Source organism: Triticum urartu, chromosome 5, assembly GCF_003073215.2.
Source record: "Triticum urartu cultivar G1812 chromosome 5, Tu2.1, whole genome shotgun sequence".
Lineage (NCBI taxonomy): Eukaryota > Viridiplantae > Streptophyta > Magnoliopsida > Poales > Poaceae > Triticum > Triticum urartu.
Genome location: NC_053026.1, coordinates 504227729 through 504233335, shown reverse-complemented (window position 1 = coordinate 504233335; position 5607 = coordinate 504227729). Strand labels below are relative to the sequence as shown.

General features: G+C 49.3%; 1 pseudogene; it reads left to right on the top strand.

Annotated features, from left to right (window-relative positions):
- Positions 1 to 1695: 1695 nt before the first annotated feature.
- LOC125507243 lies at positions 1696 to 3043 on the top strand (annotated as a pseudogene).
- Positions 3044 to 5607: the final 2564 nt, after the last annotated feature.

Genomic DNA, 5607 nt, shown 5'->3' with positions numbered 1-5607 from the left:
CGGCTTCCCCTACGTTCCGGTGCTATTATGTTGGCATAGATTACATCGTGTGTCTACCCTCGCTATATATGAGAGGCTTCAGATACAAGTGTCCTATTAGAACACGACTCCATATCCTATCTAAACACAATACTACTCAGAGTCCAACTGTAATCTAACTTGTACACAATATTCAACACAACTTCAACACAAGGAAGTTGTCATTGACGGTGAATTTCCCCTTCATCATTCTTAGTCCCCACCGGGGGCCATGGTAGCTTGTGTCCCTTTACCAAGGTGCATTAGAGTGTCAATCGAAAGCGTCATGCCCTAATTAACATCGATGGTGACGATGCTTGTAGGTGTCTTGTCCCTCTTGGAGGCGGACAGGCAGTGCATTGTTTTCCCTCCTCACCCCGTTAGCCATCACTCAGGGTGAAAACCATCCTTCCTGGGCAGACACAGTACAACTGGCACTCACATTGATGGGTGTCAATGATCCCTGATTGCGGTCGCATGTGCGGTTTGGCTTGGAGCTCCATTCGGCAACACCTTGGCTCCGACCGTGGCTAGCGGTCTCCTTTGCACCTACCTTCTACATGTGACTTGGAGCTCCTTTCAGCCCCAACTTAGCTCCGATGGCTAGCGGCCGTGTCTGCACCTAGTTTTTACATGCAACGACATCCTCTCTCTGTCCTTTATGCTTGCTGGTATGGTCGGCACTCCTCGGCCCTGAGCCACAGGGCAGAGGGTCTACTGCAGCGGCAGGTTGATGTTGATCATGTTGCGAAGTCTCGTGCTTTCCAGGTGGTGCATAGTTGCATGTCGTCGTTGGCCTTGGGTTTGTTTTGAGGTAGTCCGACCCCTCATGTACTTCTTCTCGTCGACAAGTTGGAGGCATCTAATAGTGCACTTTTGGTGCTTCAAAGTATAAGGAATGAACTTTCCGTTGTTGTGTTCCTAGCGCGGCAAGATTCTTGGCCATGGGATCAATGTGTGCAGGAGCATTTGCATTCACGCAAGCAGGTGGGGAAGGAGAAGAAACCAAAATAAAAAATGATATGCAAACTAACCACTAGGCACGTTAATATTCGGTTATCACCTTTATCTTTGTATTGGCAAGAGATTCATAACTAGATTTTACTTGGATATGTTTTGATAAAAAAAAACTGGACTCTAAAGTTGTCATTCCGAGATTATTGTACTTGGAATCGAATTGATACCAAAGTTGGCACTATAGGAAAGAGTAGTAACAAGAGGATCTCATCAAAACAAAGCCAAGCCAACCATTGAAGACCTATTGTATATTGAAGCAGCAAGTTAAGCATCAATATCATTGCTTTTTGTCACATCTGCATGCGTGCATAACCTAATGCCATATTGGTGCTATATTCCGGTCCTAGTAATAATCCAAGGAGGGAGGAGAGGTGCGGTGCGCTCGCGTAAGATTCCATTTCCGGGGGTGACATCTTAATTATGTGCTGCCTGCCTCGCGATGCCGGCCGTCCCTACGGCCTTTGCTATAGCGATTGGACGACCGAAGCCCACACATGCGTTTGAAGATATCGGCTCCGTGCTTATGCATAGCTTCCTAGTATAGCTAGCTATAATTAGAGGGTCCTTAACAATAGCCCAAAATCCATTCTGGGCACCTCTCATCACCACCTATTTAGCTTGTGTCCGGCCGGCCATCTTCCAGCGGCACACCGGCTCACCATGGCGACCCCGCCAAGGCATGGTTGCATGCTCCGCGCGGAGGTGGTCATATGCATATTCCTCGTCATAGCACCGTTCAGCGCGGCGATCGGTGTCAACTACGGTACCAATGGTGACAACCTTCCGTTGCCGGCCAAGGTTGCGGCATTCCTCGTGACCAGCACAAACATTGATCGTGTAAAGTTGTTTGACACCAACCCGGACATTGTTCGGGCCTTCGCCGGCACGGGCATCTCGGTAATAGTCACAGCAGGCAATGGCGACATCCCTGGCCTCGCCACCCAGACCGGCGCCGACTCATGGGTCGCTACCAACATCGCGCCATACTACCCCTCGACAGATATATCTCTCATCGCCGTGGGCAACGAGATCATGGACACGGCCGACAAGAATCTCATCGGCAAGCTCGTCCCCGCCATGCAGATGCTCAAGGATGCGCTCGTCACGGCTGGCTACAACGAAATTCGTGTTTCCACGCCAAGCTCACTCAGCATCCTGGTAGACTCCCAGCTGCCGTCCGCGGCTCGGTTTCGCGACGTCTGGGATGACGCCATCTTCACGCCGATGCTCCAATTTCTCCGGCAGACCAAGTCGCCACTCATCGTGAACATGTACCCGTACTTTGGATACAACGGTGACACGCTACCGTATGCACTGGCGCGGCCGAACCCTGGCGTGCTAGACACGGGTGCGGGCATCACGTACACGAGCATGTTTGAGGCACAACTTGACTCGGTGTACTCGGCAATGAAGAAACTTGGGTTTGAGGACGTGGAGATCCTGGTAGGGGAGACCGGGTGGCCGACTAAGGCGATGGACGGGCAGATCGGCGTGAGCCAGGCCGAGGCAGCTGAGTACAACAAATATATCTTCCGTGAGGTTAGTTCCGGGTCAGGCACACCGCTCATGCCAAAGCGGAAGTTCGAGACGTACATATTCACGCTCTTCAACGAGGACCTCAAGCCCGGGCCCGTGGCTGAGCGAAATTTCGGGATGTTCCAGTCAGACTTCACGCCGATGTATGACATTGGCATCATGAAAGATTCGGTGAGCACGTACACGCGTTGCCCATGACGAGCACACACACAATGCAAGTTGTTCTGACGCACGTCCGTGTGTAATGCAGGTCAAAACAACACCAGCGCCAGCGTTGGTCGTCCCAGCGACGTCGCCGAAAGTGGCAGCAACGCCTATACTCGCCACTGCTGATGCGTTGGAGGCTGCAGTGCCTGCAAAGGTGAACGGCTCGAACAACGCCTAGGCGTCCGCGCCAGCATCGTCGCCAGGCAACAAATCCTTGTCCAATGACAGGATGCCTATGCGTGCCCATACGCTAGTTGACGCCTGACGGTCCACTTCTCTCGGATTTTGACAGGACACTTAGAGCATCTCTCAAAGATGTAAAACAGGAGATGTAAAAATTTACATTTTCAAAAATTATTTTATACTTCTCTAAAAAAGAGGCAACTTCAACAAAAGATGTACATTGGAGATGTAAAACAGCAACTCCAATAGGAGATGCAAATGAAGATGTAAAACTATACTTCAACTAGTACTTCATTTGAAACATGTAAATTCAAACACAGCAAATTCAACTACTAGTTCATTTCAAACATAATAATTAAACATAGTTCTAATTTAAAACATAAATTAAACGACTATTTCAACTAATTCGAGCTACTACATTCATCAAGTTATCGCTACTAGTACTAGTTCGAACTACTATTTGAACTACACCGAAGATGAAACTACTCCTCATCATGGGAGGTCGTGAACTGCTTCCAGAACTCATCCTTGTTTGGGTTGTTGCACCCCTCGTCCTCCTATGAGTCATCACAGTCCTCCTCTGAGTAGGGATGGCAATGGGGATACCTACAACATCCCCATCCCCATCTATTCCCTATCATCCCATCCCCATCCCCGTTTACATGACCAGGGATTAAATTTCCCCATACCCATGCCCATCGGGGAACGGAGCCCCATTATGGTCCCCATCCCATAAACAAATACTCATATACATAATATGACACCCTATAATTAACATACATACATGGTGTTTCCTTGTCTTGCTAATGTCTATCTAGATCGTATTGACTTCTTGGTCATGGTGGCAGCTGAGGTGAGGATGTGAGATAGGTTTAAGGTTTTTTTCAGAGCTTTTTTTGTCTTCGCAAGTTTGTTTGTGAATATTTTAAGGTTGGCTGTAGTATCACAGTTACTAACCGGGTGAAAGGGCATTTCCCTACTTTATGTTTTGGATGATGATGACAACCCTTTGTGGTCTAAACGTGTGCTATATGTTTCAGGTTCTCGATGCTTAGACTTACATCGGATTGCTATTACCTCTCGAAGGAAAAGATCGAAGACGTGTCCTCTACGTTTTTATTTTCTTTGGTCGTAGAGTACCCGTACTATCAAGAGGGAATCCTCATTAAGAAGCTCTGGGGGAATCAGTTCACGTACACTTTTCTCACCCTCTCTTTGCCTTCCTCAGGTGTGTGTGTGTGAGAGAGTTTTCCTTGCCTCTTCCCCTCTTTCCTGCTCACTGTTTCTGCCCAGCGGTTGTATCGCTCTCTGGAGCGGTTGTACCGCTGGGTCTTGTCGCTCACCAGCTTTTGCTCGAGCGGTTGTACCGCTGCCTCCGGGCGGTGGTACCGCCACCATGCTCTGCAACAGCTAGGGCGGTGGTTCCGTCCATGTACCGCTCAAGTACCGCTCTCGCCTCTAGTTTGATGCTGTTCTTGGGCGGTAGTGGCCCGGTTGGTCCGGTCGTTCCACGATGACCGGTACCACCGGTGGTCCGAGCGGTTCTTCCGCTCAGAACTTAGCCGCCCAAGAGCTCAAGGCCATGCGGTTGTTCCGGCCAGGCACCGCCCAAGTACCGGTCAAGCTCCTGTTTTGATGCGGTGGTTGTGCGGTAGCCAGGCGGTTAGTCCGGTTATCTTTCTTAGCCGGTACTACCGCCCGCCTGTCCGGTTGTACCGCTTGGTAGGGTTCTGCTGTTACACCGTGAGTCCCGGTTGTACCGGGACAAGGACCGGTTGTACCGCTGCAGTGCAAAAACGCAGTAACGGTTGGAATTGTGGGGAGACTATTTAAGGGGGCTTCTCCCACCTACCACTCCTACCTTTGACCTCTCTCACTCCACCATTGATGCCCTTCAAGCTCTCTTGCCCGATCTCTCTCTCTAGCCACTCAAACTTGTTGATTTGCTAGGGATTGAAGGAGGAGACCTAGATCTACACTTCCACCAAAGGATATTTGGTTCCCCCATACTTTCTTGTGTGGATTTTGTTACTCTTGGGTGTTTGAGCACCCTAGACGGTTGAGATCACCTCGGAGCCATATTCCATTGTGGTGAAGCTTCGTGGTTTTGTTGGGAGCCTCCAATTAAGTTGTGGAGAGAGCCCCAACCTTGTTTGTAAAGGTTCGGTAGCCGCCTTCAAGAGCACCAATAGTGGAATCACGGCATCTCGCATTATGTGAGGGCGTGAGGAGAATACGGTGGCCCTAATGGCTTCTTGGGGAGCATTGTGCCTCCACACCGCTCCAACGGAGACGTACTTCCTCTCAAAGGGAAGGAACTTCGGCAACACATCCTCGTCTTCACCGTCTCCACTCTTGGTTATCTCGTGCCTTTATTTAAGCAAGCTTACTTGTTTCATATCTCTTGCTTGCTTGTGTACCTATCCTCGTTGCATCATATAGGTTGCTCACCTAGTTGCATTTCTAGACAACCTATTTTGATGCAAAGTTTAACTTGTTAAAGAAAAGCTAAAAATTGTTAGTTGCCTATTCACCCCCCTTTAGTCAACCATATCGATCCTTTCAATTGGTATCAGAGCCTCGTCTCTTTATTAAGGACTTTACCGTCCAAAGAGTATGGTTGATACCGTAGACGGTGTGGAGGAA